The sequence below is a fragment of the Bos mutus genome, chromosome 4, assembly GCF_027580195.1.
Source record: "Bos mutus isolate GX-2022 chromosome 4, NWIPB_WYAK_1.1, whole genome shotgun sequence".
NCBI classification, from domain to species: Eukaryota; Metazoa; Chordata; class Mammalia; order Artiodactyla; family Bovidae; genus Bos; species Bos mutus.
Window position 1 is genome coordinate 64,779,291 of NC_091620.1, and position 18,943 is coordinate 64,798,233.

At 38.2% G+C, this 18,943-nt stretch overlaps 1 protein-coding gene across 5 annotated transcripts in view; it reads left to right on the forward strand.

The window, feature by feature from the left end:
* The window catches only part of FOXP2 (forkhead box P2), a 666,216-nt gene that overhangs the window by 102,023 nt on the left and 545,250 nt on the right, over positions 1–18,943 (forward strand). Inside the window, exon 5 of one of the 5 annotated variants that reach the window (XM_070369572.1) lies at positions 14,982–15,062. The exons of the other annotated variants lie outside the window; for them this stretch is intronic. The gene's annotated coding sequence lies outside the window, so the exon portion shown is untranslated. The remainder of the gene's footprint in view (positions 1–14,981; positions 15,063–18,943) is intronic. 5 annotated transcript variants of the gene reach the window in all.

Below are 18,943 nucleotides of genomic sequence, written 5' to 3' on the forward strand. Positions count from 1 at the left end.
AATCTGGGTGATCCTAAGACTTCAAACTTTGTAATTATATTTTATGTACAATCTAAGCACAAAAGAATAATATACATATTAGCCCTCTTTATCCTAACCTCTTGCAACCTGAAATGTTTTAGAACTGCTCTTTGTGTAGTGATTCCCCAAAGATACCTTGCACTTGACGCCTCTGTGTGCTTTGCTCTTTTTGTTGGAAAATACTCCTCTGCCTTTGTGGTAGATGAACCCCCTACTGTCCTTCAAGACACAGTTCAAGCACAGCTTCTCTGAGACTATGAGCCTTCAGAGTTGTCAATGACACCTTCCTTTATGTCACCTGTGTACATTTTGCAGAAGATGTACCTGAGACTTGGAACAGTTAAGTAGCTGCTCCAGTTATTGTTATAGAACCAGAATTTGAACCTTCACCTGTCTGACTTTGAAGCATCAGTTTTTAACTATCCTTTGTTAGACAACAGCATCAATAAGAAAAATAAAATAATATATGAACTAAGTAGCTAAAAAATCTTTTATGTCATCAATGAGAAGAAGTGATAAGACTGATAAATAAAATGTTTGATAGAAAGAATAGAGGAATCCTTATCTGTAGGATGATACAACTTCTAATCCAGTTTAGCTCAGCTTTGTTTGTAACACCCTAAGATGTCTCTGGTTCTCAAAAAGGATATGAGGTCAAACTTCATTTAAATAGGCCATGAAATGAACAAAGTACTTTTAATTAATAGTGACAAATATGCATCATGTTTATTGTTTCTTATTTTCTAGTTGCTTTATGTATTTGTGTCTTTCTCCCTTCAACTTGATTGTTAAGTTTTTCTGGAAAAAAGCATGTCTTACGTTTTCCTAGAATCTCCTATAATGGTTGATTCTACTTGATAATTATTTTGGGGTACAAAATAAGTGATAGTATCTTAAATCTTCATAACTTAATTTTACAAAACTTCAAATATTTTCCAATGAAGTGATGCAGCTAATAATTTGTTTATACACACCAATAGTCGGAAACATTAATGTTCATGGAAAATAGAACTAACTCTTCAGTACTGGATTCAATATTATTGTTTCAGAAAGAAAAATGCTCAGGTATGCATAATGCCAAGGATATGCTCAGTGAAGAAAAGCAGCTTATGTTGGATCTAGGCTAGGAGAATGCACTATTCTAACATTTAACTAGTAGGTGAGTTTAAATATCTACACAACTCTATCTTAGGAATTATTTTGCCTTTTACTTTTCATTTTCTTCTGAATATCAAGAGATATTCACATTTGAAAGGACATATTCTTACTAGCTCAAATGAGTTTTTTTGGTAAATGAATTGAATATAAACAACTATTGTGTTTGTCGTTTTTTTTTTTTTTTTTTTGTAAGAAAGATTTCAAGCTAAAGATCCTAGTCATATAATTAAAAGAACTAATCCCATTCAATCCTTGAATCCGTCTATAGAAATAGAATTCTTAAAACATATACACAAAAGGGAATATGGTGCCTGTTGAATTTTATATTATATTCAGTTGAACTATTACACTTCTAAAACAAATTCAATTTTGATTAGGAAAATGAATCTTTTACAGGGTATTTATAAAAATGTATATATTATAGGCCATCACTAGTAGTAGGGGAGTTGAGGGCAGAGAAGTAACATTTGTATTACGTTAAATCAGAGAAATAATTGCACTTGGCAGTTTTTGTTTGCAGAATGCAGGAAGGGCTGAAGGCTTTTGTACAGTTCAAAGAGCACATTCCACAGATACAGCAGTTGGTTGCCTGCAGGGATCCTCAGAACTGGGGGGTGGTGGTAGAGGTCTGTATCACAGAAGTCCAGGCTCTTGGGCTGTGTTTGCTTTTTTAAAAAAAATATTTGCACCTTTTTTGAAAAGTAGTTTGGAAATTATCCTTGTATAATTTAAGTATATTTTAAATATAGCACTTTTGCATCAAGTTTCAATCTGTACAGTGATCAGATGACGTGATTATTTAGTTTTTGCTGCCTCTTGTTCTCTAATCATTTGTTTTCAGATTGAAATTTATGTTCAAATGTGGAAGCATGGAACTGTTGACTATTAAACTGTCAAACTTTGTAGAAAAATATAAATAAATTATTACAATCTTATATCAAGCCATCATTTATACAATTAGCATATTGAGCAATTTCAACAAGTTAACTCAAGAAAGCCGTCTTTAACTGAAACTATGCCAAAGGCTAGCTTTATCAGCTGGCATGTCGAGACTTGTGCTGAATTAACTCTTTTTTTTTCTTTTCCCTACAGAATATACAAGCTATAGTTTTTACCATTAAGTGAAATAATACAGCTGAAAGTTCTCTGAAAACTGTAAATTATAAAATTGATTATAAATTAGTGTCGTTTCTTGAAATATCTGGTTTACATGATACTATTTGTGTGCATTACATTATTTATTATCGTTTTGGCAAATTGTATCAATGCAGTTTTATTGGCTATATTATTAGGCTAAAAAAAACCCTACTAAGTTGTGATACTTTTGTTAAAATTTTTGGTTTTAGAAGTCCTCAAAGCAATATCTTAACCTAGGTCTTGAATTCTTAAGAATTTGAGATAAAGTGCTTTGTTTCATCCAGATGTGTCTTATACAACCTGACATACTTAGTTGCCAGAGGATTAGTAGTAAGGTGCAAGATGAGAAATATTAACACTGGAATTAGTTGTTGAACATATTTCTGTATCCATTGTAATAAAAACTTTTTTATTTTTGATTTTACAATTTTTCACTTTCAGGTTAAGAAATGCTTAAAACATACAAAAATATACAGAAACCAATTTAGCAGAATCCATGTACCCACCACCATTCAGGTTTCATACATGTTGCTATTTTAATGTTGTCTCTTTATTAAGAAATCTTAAAATATCAAAGGGCTTCCCTAGAAGTGCAGATGGTAAAGCATCAGACTGCAATGCAGGAGACCTGGGTTTGATCCCTAGGCTGGGAAGATCCCTGCAGAAGGAAGTGGCAACCCACTCCAGTATTCTTGCCTGGAGAACTCCATGGACAGAGGTGCCTGGCGGCCTACAGTCCATGAGGTCACAAAGAGTCAGACACGGCTGAGTGACTAACACACACAAAAGATCAAAGCCTTCCTTTTTAGTCTTGAAATGCTGATTGCTGAACTGGTTATTTGACAGCAACATCCTAAGACTCTTAACTGATATTTCGCTCTGATTTTAATATTGGTTATTTTACTACTGGTTAACGTATTATAGTGTCCTCAGAAAGGCTGCAGCTCCTGAGCAATGTGATTTAATGAAGACCCAGTGGCCCTCCTGTCCCAGAATTTCAGCTTTCCTTCTCATTATTTCTAGAAGATGTGAAATTATTTTACTTTTCAATTTTTAGCTATAGGACGTTGGGGACTATTATTAAACATACATACTTTCGAGGGAATAACGCATTAAGCCATTATTAGCCATTATCCTCATCACTCAGAAGCTGGTCTGATGGAACTGGATTCTACGAATAGGGTGACTGGAAGAAAGAGGGTGCTTCGGGTTAGGTTTGCCTTTAGGATTTCATAGATGTGTAGAAATAAGTTCCAAAAGCAATTATCCTTCAATAAAAATTAAATTAAAAACAACAACAACAACAGCAAAAAACCCCAGGACCAACAAAACTTATACTACACAAAGAGAAAAGAAAAAAAAAAAAGTTCCAAATGAAAGACAATAAAGAATCATATAATGTATGGTCGCATTCTTCACTGGGGCTGGGTCAGAAAAGAGAGACAAACAGAAACAACATTATATGAGGTGTCTGCCTTTCGGCAAAATGAAGAGAAGGCAGTTCCCATGCTGTTTAATATATGTATAAAACTGCTAATGGAAGCTACTTTTTTGGTTTGCAACATACATCCATATAATTTTAAGTAGAAGTTTTAAAACACATTTTGCAATGAGAATATTGAATGTCAGAGGAGTTTGAGCAGTTTTCTAAAATGTCACTGCTAGGAAGTTAAAAATCTAGACTTTCGACCATTATGTTTATCTTTTTTTTTTTTTTTTTACTATACCCTAATACTTCATATGATTCATGGCTTTCATACCAAAGTTACTTCCTCCACCTTTAAGCTTATCTAAAGTTTACCTGATTTTTTAAATAAATGATTCTAGTCTTATACTTGCCCTGAAACATTTCCTACAAAATTCAAGAGCTCTTCTTTTGCTGAATACTTAGTGCTAACTAAGTGCATATTTTTACAGTCTCCCATATCCCACTAACAATATATATGTGTTTGTTATACTTAAAACCTGTTTTGTTGGCACCTTAAGATCTGGGCCCTGGCTTATACATCTTTAGTTTCCAATTATAGTCAACCTGATGAACAGTTAGTGGATGCTCTGTCACTCCTGACTCTAGATTTAGTCTGGGCCTCCATTCCCAGGACTGACAATTACCAGCTGTGTGGTATTGGGCAAGTGACTTAATATCTCTGAGCTTTAATTTTTCTCATTTGTAAAAAGGGAGTAATAATAAAGCCTCTATCTCAAAGGGTTGTTGTGGGAATTAAACCGGACTTGGCAATGTAAAGCACTTTGCTTAATACCTGCAACATAGTAAGTGCTCAATAAATGTAGCTCTTGTCATTAGTGTTTACTGTTATAATCAATTAATGATCACAGACTGAAGGATTGCCTGCCTATAGGACAATTTCTATTAGAAAAATTCTCTAATATAAACATTTTGGTTCTGTAAGAGAGAAAATACTCTTTAAAATAAACAAATACATAGTTCAGAAGAGTTTGACTGAAAAGAAAACACACTCACATTTTATCCATGCTCAATATTTTGGACCTACCTAAAAAGCAAAGAATCCAAAAATCCCAGTATTTTCTTGAAACCACCCACTCCTCTCCAGTGCAGTTGCCTTCTAACTCTACTAGCACTTACGGTCATTGCAGATATTATTTACCCTGTGTTCTTTGCCTCAAGGGGTTCTTGATAGAAATGAATTTCAATATAATTGGTTTCCTTTGTAACTGCATGTATTTTATCTCATGTGTTTATAGATATTATTCCAAGGGGGGATTTATAGGCTTCAGTAGACTAATGAACGGAGAAGGCAATGGCACCCCACTCCAGTACTCTTGCCTGGAAAATCCCATGGACGGAGGAGCCTGGAAGGCTGCAGTCCATGGGGTCGCTGCTGAGTGACTTCACTTTCACTTTACACTTTCCTGCACTGGAGAAGGAAATGGCAACCCACTCCAATGTTCTTGCCTGGAGAATCCCAGGGACGGCGGAGCCTGGTGGGCTGCCGTCTATGGGGTCGCACAGAGTCGACTTAGCAGCAGCAGCAGCAGACTAATGAAAGTTCTCATGGTGCCCAAAACAGCTTAGAATCCTCACAAGAAATCTAATTTATTTGCTATGGAGCACAGTCATGATGCTGTACGAAGAATATTAGATCATGTACTCCTTGGTGTTAAAGCCTTTAAATGTAGTTGGTATAAAATATAAGCTTCTTACCTTGGCTTTGAAAGACCCTTCAGTAATGACTCTGGCCTAGCTTTCCTTCTCATCTGTTGCCTCCTCCTCCCTCGCTCGCTCTCCCTGGTGTCACTGGCTTTCTTTTAGTTCTTGCAACCCTCCCTGAATCAGGTTATTTGCACTTGCTGTTGTCACTATTTGAAATGTTCCTTTCCATGCTTGGCCTGCTCTGTTTAAATGGTTCTTTCTCTGGGAGCTTTTGCCGACCTCCCTCTCTAAAATAACTCCGTTTTCATCTATGCTTTTGTTCATTTCCACAGCTCATTCATCTACTTTGTTATTGGTAACAAACACTTCATATGTTTGTTTAATGTCTGTTTTCATATTGACTTGTGAATTCCATAGGGGCATAAAATGTGTATCTTATTCAGGCTGTCATTTAGGGTAAGGTCTGACCCTTTATAGATCAGTAGATAGTGAATGAATGACTAACTGAATGAATGAATGAATTGGGGGTGCATTTCTGGTCTGCTCTTTGCAATATTTGAATGCATTTGTTTATTCATAAACTCATTAATTAGACAATGAAAAATGAGAGACCACCAGTTATAACATTTAAATTCTGAATAGCTTTCAGAGTAATTCATGAGCTACAGTTGAATGCTTTAATCTCCTCAGTTATTCAGAAATGAAATGTAATAGTTCATTATATGACAAGGGGAACCACCCAGAAAATCAGAATTCAAAAAAGTGCTTAACTTCCTTTCATATGTTACACCTTCCATCTGCCATACCCCAAGCCTATACCTAATTAACTCTATTTCATGATAACTTTGTCTTATGATTGATTCACTTGATTACCATACACCAAAGTTGTGTGTGCATCCATTGAAACAGCTTTTCTGTTATATATAGCATTTACTTTTCAAAATATTTTATCATTTGCATGAAAAAGTTAAATCTCAAAATTATGATAATTAAATACCTTTTATCCTGTTACAGTTAGGCAATTGCCTTTTATTATTTTTTTCTAACTTAAAGTATGTCTATTGAACTTATCCTTCACAAAAATGGAAGATACATATCAATGATGCATAGATTTGAACAGTAACCCTTTTATATTATATGTGGAAGTAAATCCCACACAGGTATACTCTCTCCCACCTCTTTTGAGGGAAGCATATTCAGTAGAGTTGGAGAAAGACTTGTGTACTCTATTTTCTTTCTCTAACTAGATCAGTGATAACCTGAGAATATTTTCCTTATTATCCTAAATAACCGGTATCATCTAATACTAGATGACCTTGTTATCTATAAAAATGAAGAAAACCATAAAATTTAGTTTATATTTTGATCATTATTTAGGGGAGCTTTGTGGGCCAAAAAACGTAGGTAATTTTGTTCTTGAGAAAGTGATTATTTTTGCCTGTATTACTTTTTATCCTTTAAGTCTTTAGAGCTCACTAAATGATTAAAGATATTCTTTTTCCTTATTTCACTTGTGGCTCAACATAATTGCTTATTCTTTTCTTGATTGTATTGATTCTTTGTAGAGAATTTCTTGCAGATAAATGTATGTTTATAAACGTATATTTATTGAGGAAGTTTTGCTTTAGCTCAGGTAAAATATAACAGGAAGGAAAAAGAAGGTCTATGTGCTCTTTTGATGTGCCCCACCCCCACCCTATTCCTTTTAGGCCCCTGAGAACACAAAGGTGATATTGGTACAGTCCAACGATTCTCCAGGGACGAATACTGGAGTGGGTTGCCATTCCCTTCTCTAGGGGATCTTCCCAACCCAGGGATAGAACCTAGGTCTCCTGCATTGCAGGCAGATTCTTTACCATCTGAGCCACCAGGGAAGCCCCATTACTTGATTAATAAATGCTATCTCCTACTACTGTTTCTCTCCTCATCATTTAATACACTGAAGTTATCTCTGATCCCATTTTTTAAAAATTTCTTTGGTTGGAGGAAAATTGCTTTATAGTGTTGTGTTGGTTTCTCCTGTACAACAACATGAATTAGTCAAAATTAGAATATTCCCTCCCTCATGAGCCTCCATCCACCAACCCATCCTGCCCCTCTAGGTCATCACAGAGTTCCAGGCTGGGCTCCCTGTGTTATATAGCAGCTTTCCACTAGCTGTATATTTCACACGTGATAGTTGATCCCAATTTTGAATCTATTACGTTTTGCTGATTTCCTTCTTCCCTCCCTTCTCTTTCTCCTTGCCTTCCTCCTCTGCTCCCCACTCCTTGCCTATCTTTCTTCCAAATAAGATGTAAAAACAATGTGTTTGATATCAGGCAACATAAGAAAACAAGCAAATCAATTAATACAAAGGAAAAAATGGTGTTAGATAGTAAAGTGAGTTTCTGCATGGGATGGGGAGGAGTGTTGTCTAGCTCTGTAGAGTAGGAGAGGGAAAGCAAAAGAGCCTACTTCTGTCTTAAATGTCTTCAGTCTCACTCCAGAGATAGCTCAAGCTACCTAGTTTGGGGCTTCTGCTATGGATCAAATAACTTCTTGGCTTGCCCACAGTGTTAGCCAAGGATTAAGCTTTTTGAAGTTTGTTTAATCAACTATAACTCACATGTTAGCTTTTCAGCTTCCAAAATGCTGTTGCTCTTGTCTTCTCTTGAACTTTCTATTCTTGTAGGTTTATCCCTTTATTGAACAGTCTTTAGCTGTCATGTTTGTGTGGTTTATGGAGGGAAAAGAGATGTGTTCTGTTCTTTTTTGAACTGGAAGTTCTTACTTCATGTTCAACAGAAATGTATGAGGTATCCAGTTACACATGGAAAGAGAGAAAGAAACACTCTCAAATAATAATAGTAAAATCTGAATAAAAACCACGTCTTGTTGCCCAATAAAAGTATTTAACTTCACCCATGCTTATTAGTTCCTCCCTATAGTGTGATTTGAGGTGAGGATAGCAATAAAGACTGGAGTTTCATGTAGGGGCACATATGCAGCCAAACAGTAAGCTCAGATTCTTACAGGGCATACGGTGTCAGTTCAGTCAAATTTCCATTGTAGGATTATGAACATATAAGCTGATCATTAACTTCTTTTTAAAATTTAAGACTTTAATTTTCAGAGAATTTTTAGATTTACAGAAAAAATGAGCAGTAAGTACAGAGAGTTCCCATATTACTTCCCAGCCTCAAAGTGATTCCCCCAATTATTAACATCTTTCATTAGTGTGGTTCATTTGATACAATTGATGAACCAAAATTGATATTTTATTATTAACTAAATTCTAGAGTTTACATTAGGGCTTGTTTGTGTTATACAGTTCTGTAGATTTTGACAAGTACATTATGTCTTGTATCTACCAGGATAGTATCATAGAGTGTAGCAGAGACGTCCCTGCTGGTCCTGTGGTTATGACTCCTCTGTGCTCCCAATGCATGGGGCTTGGGTTCAGTCCCTGGTTGGGGAACAAAAATAAAGAAAAAAGAATAATATCACTGCCCTAAAAAAATCCCACGTTCCACCTATTCATTCCTCTCCCTCCCCTCCAGACCTCTGGCAACATCTAATCTTACTGTCTATGGTTTTACCTTTTCCAGTGTCATGTAGTTGAAATTATGCAATATGTAGCATTTTCAGACAGTCTTCTTTGACTTAGGAATGTTTATTTAAGGTTTCTCCATGTCTTTTCATAGTTTGATAATTCATTTCTTTATAACCTTCCCTCCTGGGGCTTCCCAGGTGGCTCAGTTAGGTAAAGAATTGCAATGCAAGAGCCCTAGGAGATGCAGGTTCAATCTCTGGATCAGGAAAATCCACTGGCATAAGAAATGGCAACCCACTGCAGTTTTCTTGCCTGGGAACTCCCATGGATGGAGGGCTATAGTCCATGGGGCCACAAAGAGTCATATATGACTGAGCACAGCGCAGCACCGCACAGCAATCTTCCCTTGCATGAATTTATCACAGTTTGTTTACTCATTGACTTATTGAAGGATGTATTGGTTGCCTCCTACATTTTGCAATTATACATAAGCTGCAGCAACCTTTCATGTGCAGGCTTTGGTGTGTATATAGTTTTGACTCATTAGGTGAAATGTAGAGCATAATGTCTGGGTTGTGTGGTGAAACTATATTTAGCTTTGCAATAAACTACCAAACTGTCTTCCGAAGTGGCTCATATTAACTTGTTTTTACATTTTGTAAGTAATCTAGATTATTTTTTAGAACAATGTACATGGCAGTCAATAGTGATTTGCATTTCACTTGTCATTGTTTACACAAATAAAAATTCATTGTAAAGGTTTTATGAGTTACTGTATCTGTAGTTACTGATACATTACTATTTAATATTACCCTAACATTGACCTAACCTACCTTAATATTGACCCTCACATTGCTAGAAGAGAGGTTCTAATTGGAAAAGGTACTGTACAAATTTAAAGTAATCACATCAGCATACTTTACTTTCCACATACCGAAAATATTCTCTACCCTTTAATAGAAATAAATACACACAATAAGAGGAGAACTATGGACTGTATTGGAATGATGATATTTTATTTGCTTTATATTTCATTTAGCCATTTGTTAAAGATGCATTGAGTTCAGTTCAGTTCAGTCGCTCAGTCATGTCCAACTCTTTGCGATCCCATGGACTGCAGCACGCCAAGCTTCCCTGTCCATCACCAACTCCCAGAGTTTACTCAAACTCATGTCCATTGAGTCGGTGATGCCATCCAACCATCTCATCCTCTGTCGTCCCCTTCTTCTCCTGCCCTCAGTCCTTCCCAGCATCAGGGTCTTTTCCAGTGAGTCAGTTCTTCACATCAGGTGGCCAAAGTATTGGAGTTTCAGCTTTAGTATCAGTCCTTCCAATGAACATTCAGGAATGATTTCCTTTAGGATGAACTGGTTGGATCTCCTTGCAGTCCAAGGGACTCTCAAGAGTCTTCTCCAACACCACAGTTCAAAAGCATCAATTCTTCAGCGCTCAGCTTTCTTTATAGTCCAACTCTCACATCCATACATGACCACTGGAAAAACCATAGCCTTGACTAGACGGACCTTTCTCAGCAAAGTAATATCTCTGCTTTTTAACATGCTATCTAGGTTGGTTGTAACTTTTCTTCCAAGAAGTAAGCGTCTTTCAATTTCATGGCTGCTGTCACCATCTGCAGTGATTTTGGAGCCCAAGAAAATAAAGTCTGTCACTGTTTCCACTGTTTCTCCATCTATTTGCCATGAAGTGATGGGGTGGGATGCCATGATCTTAGTTTTCTGAATGTTGAGTTTTAAGCCAACTTTTTCACTCTCCTCTTTCACTTTCATCAAGAGGCTTTTTAGTTCCTCTTCACTTTCATCCATAAGGGTGGTATCATCTGCATATCGGAAGTTATTGATATTTCTCCCAACAATCTTGATTCTAGCTTGTGCTTCTTCCAGCCCAGCATTTCTCATGATGTACTCTGCATATAAGTTAAATAAGCAGGGTGACAGTGTACAGCCTTGATGTACTCCTTTTGCTATTTGGAACCAGTGTGTTATTCCATGTCCAGTTCTAACTGTTGCTTCCTGATCTGCATATAGGTTTCTCAAGAGGCAGGTCAGGTGGTCTGGTATTCCCATCTCTTTCCCATTTGCATTCAGTACCTAAACTGATTGTAAACATGTTTTTATCTAAAAGAATGTCCCTCAGGAAATTGCAAAAATCTAGCATCCCTCACTCTTGTGTATTAAATATTAGCTATTCCCATCATTATGACAACTAAAAATACCCCCCTCAAATTTTTGAAACTCTCAGTGGCGTTACTATTGCTGAGAAAGGCTGATTATTTAAAGGTGAGTGTATTTGTAATTCAGTTTGTCCATTATGATACATTTTATTTCACCTTAAAATAAGTTAGTGATTTCAGAATCAGAGACAATGATGGGCTGTGTATAAAGTCACAACATTTAGTCAAAGGACCTCAGAAATAAGGCAGCGACTTCAATATGTAAATTAGAAAACTGTGAGATGTAGTGTGGGACAGAAAAAGTAAATTCCTCGCACAGCATCACAGAACCTGCCAGTGGCAGTGCATTTTGTACTAACCCTGCTGCATCTCTGTACTCTGAACATACTGTTCTAAATCTCCTGTGCCTGAACATTAATTTTTTTCTTTTCATCAATAACAGAGCCAAGAAGGGTGGGGGAAAAAAAAAAAAAAAAACAAGTGAAAGCCCATTAACATTGTATCTTTCTCAAATTCTGTTTAAAATTAATTTATGACGGCTGTTACTTTGTTTCTTTCTCTATTCTTTTCATTGCTATGAGTATCTTTTTTGTGGCACTTGCTATTCCTTTGTCATCACTGCGTGTCTTTTCTTTTTACTGGCTTCTTAAATCCTGCTGCATTGCTTTTTGCCTTTCCTTCTTTAATCTTTTCTCTTCTGTTTAATTTTTAAATCCTTTGCCCTTTATCTTTCTTTCGGTCTTTTTAGCTGCTCTCCCTTCCTTTGATTTCCTCTTAAACGTTACTTCTTAACATTGTGCTATTTCATTGATTTTTTCCTTCTGTTTTATCTTTCTAATTTTATGTTTTCCTTTATGTATAAGGAAAACCTATTCTGCCTACACATATTGAATTAAAGAGAGAGAATACTATTAAAACCTTCATATTACACAGAAAAAAACAACAACAATACTTATTCAAACTTATTGTGCAGAAACTGAAAGATTTATATGCCACATTTTCTCCTCAATTTTTCCTTGTCTTTTTTTTTTTAAATTAAAGCCCAAATAACTGATGTGCTTATATATAGCAAATTCAGTCATTTTCCATTTTTCTAATACCTTACATTTAACTGTATACAAAATATGTTTTTGAGACATAAACATTTGCTTGTAGCTAGACTATAATTAATTTTTTCTTTTATTAAATCATTGGGACTAGATGGAATACATTTATAATGCTATTATAAGTGAAGATCAAGAGCATAATAAAAAAGATTATCGTGAAATTGTGATTCTTTCACAATGTTTATCTGTCCAAACAGTCTAAACAGTTGGTTTGCTGCTAAGTCACTTCAGTCGTGTCCGACTCTGTGTGACCCCATAGACGGCGGCCCACCAGGCTCCCCCGTTCCTGGGATTCTCCAGGCAAGAACACTGGAGTGGGTTGCTATTTCCTTCTCCAATGCATGAAAGTGAAAAGTGAAAGTGAAGTCGCTCATTCGTGTCTGACTCTTAGCGACCCCATGGACTGCAGCCTACTAGGCTTCTCCATCCACGGGATTTTCCAGGCAAGAGTACTGGAGAGGGGTGTTATTGCCCTCTCTAACAGTTGGTTTAATATATGCTAATTCTTAAATATTAATACCATAATGCATTTTCTTGAAACTGAAGAAACATCTGCAGCAAATACATTAACCGAACTCTACTAAATTGGGTTGGTTGTTGGTTTCTGAGTCTGTCCTTAGGCATCCTAAGAACTGAAACTGAGAAGTAGAGATTGAGGTACTCACTTTTCACAGAGGGAGACAAGCAGGTAAGTTTTATAAGGAGAGGTAGAGACTCATGAAATCTTGGGTGTTGTGTTTCTGCTTTAAGCAAGAAATTTCTTGAGGGACGTTCTGTAGTTGAAGAAAGAGACCAGGAGAAATCAAGTGACGGCTGCCTTGGTTCACACGTAGAAAATGGCATTGGGTATTCAGTTCAGATTTACTTTACTGATCATTTGGCTTTATATTTATCTTATATATCTGTACATTCTGTTGATTATTATTCTGGCCCATGCTCAAGCTGATTTTACTTGTAGTTCTTTCAGTAGATAAAATATAGCATTCTCAAGCATCTTTGTATTAGTGCTTATGATAGACTTTTATCTACATACTATTTATGTGAAATATTTATCAATTTGTCATTTTTGTATTTTAAGTTATATATATTTATTATAAATAACTGATATTTTAAACAATAATTATTTCATTCATTAATTTCATTACAGAAACACTACTAAAGCTTACCACTGTTAAGAGTTTTTTGTGTGTCAGATGATCATTTTAAAATTATTTTGTGCTTTCTTTGATAGTATTGTGGCTTTATCTGTTGATTTCCCTCTGGCTAGGTTTAGGCTAATGGAGATTTACCCTGCCCAGGATCAAAGGGCTTAAATAAATGAGTAATGTCCATAGGATTTTAATGACAAATATCAAATATATTCAAAATAACACACTATTTTCTGACCGTGTACTTTATAAAAACTTGGTATTGTCAGTGGCATTGTAATTTTGTAATTCATATTAAGAAAATTTTGAAAGAATCTTTTTCTAAATAACATCTTTACCTAGTTTTTATGTTGTAGATAATTAAAGAAATGAAACAACTTTTTTTTTCTAATTTGATACTCTTAGGCTGTTAATTTCCCAAACCTGGTGATTATTAAAACAAATTGGATAAATTTTTGAAACTTCTTTTTGAAAACCTGCCCTATCCAAGATATCCAAGTTTAAAATCTTGGAGTTTGGTGTTCTGTGTATGTGTGCATATTTAAAATGCACTCTTAGTATTATAGAGTGTGGCCGTACACAGCCCTTAGCACGTGGCCATTGGTTACCCGGCACTAAGCAGCTGTTACCATGAAGTTGTATGAGGTTGCTGCTGCTGCTGCTGCTAAGTCGCTTCAGTCGTGTCCGACTCTGTGTGACCCCATAGATGGCAGCCCACAAGGCTCCCCCGTCCCTGGGATTCTCCAGGCAAGAACACTGGAATGGGTTGCCATTTCCTTCTCCAGTGCATGGAAGTGAAAAGTGAAAGTGAAGTCGCTCAGTCATGTCCGACTCTTAGCGACTCCATGGACTGCAGCCTACCAGGCTCTTCCACCCATGGGATTCTCCAGGCAAGAGTACTGGAGTGGGTTGCCATTACCTTAAGAAAATTTACTGCAAGACCACCAAGTTATGTGAGGTTACCTTAAGAAAATTTACCGCGATTTCACTGGGTGCACGAGTGGGCTCCTCCCCATTTGAGCAACTGTCACTGAGTGACAGAGCTCACGCTCAGCCATTGGTCGGCGCCTCAGTGGGCCCCAAGAAAGCACTTGTCACTGAGGGACCGTTAGTGGCCCTGTTCAGTTAATGGCCCGGGGAATGGTGGTCCTCTGAGTGAACCAATGGTGGAGAGTGAGGTAAGAGGTGTACCCTCGCCTTCTCCCAGAGAGCCTTTAGCTCACCAGGCCTGGGGCAAGTGGGGAGGCTGGGAGAACCCAGGGAACAGGTTGGGGGCTGTGTCCTGCCGGGCTCCAGAGCCCTGGCCAAGGTGGGGCTCAGGTTTTGAGGTGGTGATGAACTCCCCCATCACAGCTTCTGCGACCTCGTTGCATCGGCAGTCTGCATAGGATGCAGTCTGTGGGACCTGGCCCCTGGCTTCTGGGTGGCCTGAGGAGCCTGAGGGCAGGTTGGGTCCTGGGCACCTGGCTCCCTCAGCGATGACAAGCTGGGTAGGGTCTGGGGATTTCGCCCTGAGGGAGCTGCCAGCTGAGATCTGCCTTCTCTTGGCCAGGACTGGACTTCAGAGGGTGAAAACTGTGCCTGGGGACCTGACCCTTTCTTGTCAGAGTGGAGAATAACATTCATTCATTTGGTAAGAGATTTACAGAACATCATTTCTGTAATTTACCTATGACCTGACTTCAGTAACAAACGATCTAACATCCAGAATTTTGCAGTAACTAACCTCACCCCCACCCTTACCTTTCCTAGAAAAAGGCTTTGCTGAAAGCTTTCAGGGAGTTATGGGGTTTTTTAAGGTATGAGCCATCCATGTCTTTGCATGACCCTCAGTAAAATTTTCTCTCTTCCAAACTCTGATGTTTTGGTATTGTTTGGGCTCACTGCGAGTCAGGCACACGGACTTGTGTTTCTGTAGCACTAATGCTCTAAATAGGTTCTGATTTACATCTTGTAGCAGCCTATACCAGTCATTTACAAAATATGATTCAGTATCACTGCCACTTGTGAACTATTTTTAGAGGTGCAAAATTTGGGACCACAACCCAGACTTGTTGAATAACACACTGTGGGTGTGGGGTTGGCAATATATACTTTAGAAAACTTTGCAAGGGATTATGGTGTAGCCTCATGTCTGACTCCCAGCGTTTATATGATTTTTCTCTTTGATTAGTATTATTTCATGTTTTTTAAAATACATTTTCATAATATATAATTTTTGAATGGGTTGTAGTATTCAGTAACACCCAGAATTTGTAAGTCTGTATATTAGTTAGCACTGGCCGCCGTAGATTACGTGGCTTCAGTTCAGTTCAGTTCAGTCGCTCAGTCATGTCCGACTCTTTGCGACCCCATATATTGCAGCACGCCAGGCCTCCCTGTCCATCACCAACTCCCGGAGTTCACTCAAACTCATGTCCATCGAGTCGGCGATGCCATCCAGCCATCTCATCCTCTGTCATCCCCTTCTCCTCCTGCCCCCAATCCCTCCCAGCATCAGAGTCTTTTCCAATGAGTCAACTCTTCGCATGAGGTGGCCAAAGTAATGGAGTTTCAGCTTTAGCATCATTCCTTCCAAAGAACACCCAGAATGGACTGGTTGGATCTCCTTGCAGTCCAAGGGACTCTCAAGAGTCTTCTCCAACACCACAGTTCAAAAGCATCAATTCTTCGGCACTCAGCTTTCTTCACAGTCCAACTGTCACATCCATACATGACCACAGGAAAAACCATACCTTGACTAGACGGACCTTTGTTGGCAAAGTAATGTCTCTGGTTTTGAATATGCTATCTAGGTTGGTCATAACTTTCCTTCCAAGGAGTAAGTGTCTTAATTTCATGGCTGCAGTCATCATCAACAGTGATTTTGGAGCCCCCAAAAATAAAGTCTGACACTGTTTCCCCATCTATTTCCCATGAAGTGATGGGACTAGATGCCATGATCTTCATTTTCTAATGTTGAGCTTTAAGCCAACTTTTTCACTCTCCTTTCACTTTCATCAAGAGGCTTTTTAGTTCCTCTTCACTTTCTGCCATAATGGTGGTGTCATCTGCATATGTGTGGTTATTGATATTTCTCCTGGCAATCTTGATTCCAGCTTGTGCTTCTTTCAGCCCAGCGTTTCTCATGATGTACTCTGCATATAAGTTAAATAAGCAGGGTGACAATATACAGCCTTGATGTACTCCTTTTCCTATTTGGAACCAGTCTGTTGTTCCATGTCCAGTTCTAACTGTTGCTTCCTGACATGCATATAGGTTTCTCAAGAGGCAGGTCAGGTGGTCTGGTATTCCCATGTTTATGTGGCTTAAACAATAAAAATTTATTTCTCACAGTTCTGGAAGTTGGAGGTCCAAGATCAGGGTGCTAGCATATCAGAGTTCTAATTAGTAGAACTTTCTTCCTGACTTGTCTTCTCACTGTGTCTTCATGTGGTGGGTGAGAGAGAGAGTTAGCACTTAAAGGGGCACTGATCCCATCATGAGGTCTTCACTTTCATGGCCTCATGTAAACCTCATTACCTTCCAAAGTCCCCATATCCAAATAATATCACATTGGGGATTAAGGCCTCAACCCATGAATTTTGGGAGGACACAATTCAATCCTTAGCAGTCCAATTTCCACGGATTAATTTCTCAAATAAGAGGGGATGCTAAAGTAAAAAGACTTGCAGAGTGTAGTCCTAATTCTTTCCCTAAGTAAGTGTGTATTTTTTTTGATCATGATTTCTTTGTTTGAAATTATAATAAAAATATAAGCTGTATGTGTCATGGATTGTTGGGAAATTCAAGTATAATAGATACGTGAAAGAGTGGTGTATAGGTTACCCCACAGTATAAGTGTAATAAAGTCAAAGTCACTCAGTTGTGTCTAACTCTCTGCGACCCCATAAACTATACAGTCCGTGGAATTCTCCAGGCCAGAATACTGGAGCCCTACCCTTCTCCAGGGGATCTTCCCAACCCAGAGATCGAATCCAGGTCTCCCGCCTTGCACTGGATTCTTTACCAGCTGAGCCACAATGGAAGCCCAAGAATACTGGAGTGAGTCACCTATCCTTTTTCCAAGAATCTTTCCAACCCAGGAATAAAACCGGGGCCTCCTGCATTGCAGGCAGACTCTTTACCAACTGAGTTATCAGAGAAGCCCCATAACAGTAATAAAGGCCATTATAATTTTTGATCAGTATTTTTTGTCAGTTGTCTGTGTTTCAGCTATGTATGTGTATGTGCTTAGCCATGTCCGACTGTTTGTAACCCCGTGGAGTGCAGCCTGCCTCCTCTGTCCATGGAATTTTCCAGGCAAGAATACTAGAGTGGGTTGCCATTTCCTATTCCAGGATGTTTCAGCTATAGACTCATCTGAACAATAAGCTGTGTGACATCCAAAGATTGTACTGATTAGAAAGAACAGGTCACTAGCAGTCATGAAGCATTGAAAATGATCGTAGAAATCATCCAGACTATGGGAACATCGTTACCTAACTATGTTAGGTATCTTTCTGATACAGAAGTCCCCTCTAGTGCATCCCTCTAGAGCACCCCAACCTTGGCTTGGGAATAATGCTGAAGGCCACTTAGAAGAGTTCTCCAGAGAAACAGAACCAATAGGATGTGTGTGTTTGTATGTATATATAGAGAGACAGATAGAGAGAAACTTATTTTAAGAAATTAGGGTCTGGCAAGTCTGAAATTTGCAGGGCAGTCTTTGAGGCTGGAGTTGATATTGTTGCTTGAGTCAAAGGCAGTTTGGATACAGATTTCTCTCGTCCTTGGGGGAGCTCTCTTTTCTCTTAAGGCTTTCAGTAAAGTGGTTAAGGCTTACTACACCATGAAGAGTAATCTGCTTTCCTCAAATGTTAATCTCATCTAAAAATTTCCTCCATAGTGGCATCTAGACTGGTATGTGACCAAATATCTGAGTACCATTCCATAGCAATGGCTTTCCTGGTGGCTCAGATGGTAAAGAATCTGTCTGCAATGCAAGAGACTTGAGTTTAATCCCTGGGTTGGGCAGATACTCCTGAGAAGGGACTGGCTACCCATTCCCATATTCTTGCCTGGAGAACTCCATGGATGGAGGAGCCTGGTGGGCTGCATCACATGGGGTCTCAAACAGTTGGACACCATTGAGCGACTAACACACGTGCGTGTGCGTGCACACACACACACGGCCTAGCAAAGTTGACACAAAATTAACTGTCACGGCATCCTCTAATATTCAGAGTCAATTCTACATTTAAAATATGTAATCCTTCTAATTATGGGATTTCCTGGTGGCTCAGACAGTAAAGAAGCCACCTGCAATGAGGGTAACCTGGGTTCAATACCTGGGTTAGGAAGATCCCCCTGGAGGCAGGTATGGCAACCCACTCCAGTATTCTTGCTTGGAGAATCCCCATGGACAGAGGAGCCTGGTGGGCTATAGTCTATGGAGTGGCAAAGAGTCAGACACAACTACATTTAAAATGTAGCATAGCTACATTTAAAATATGTAATCCTTCTAATTTTAAA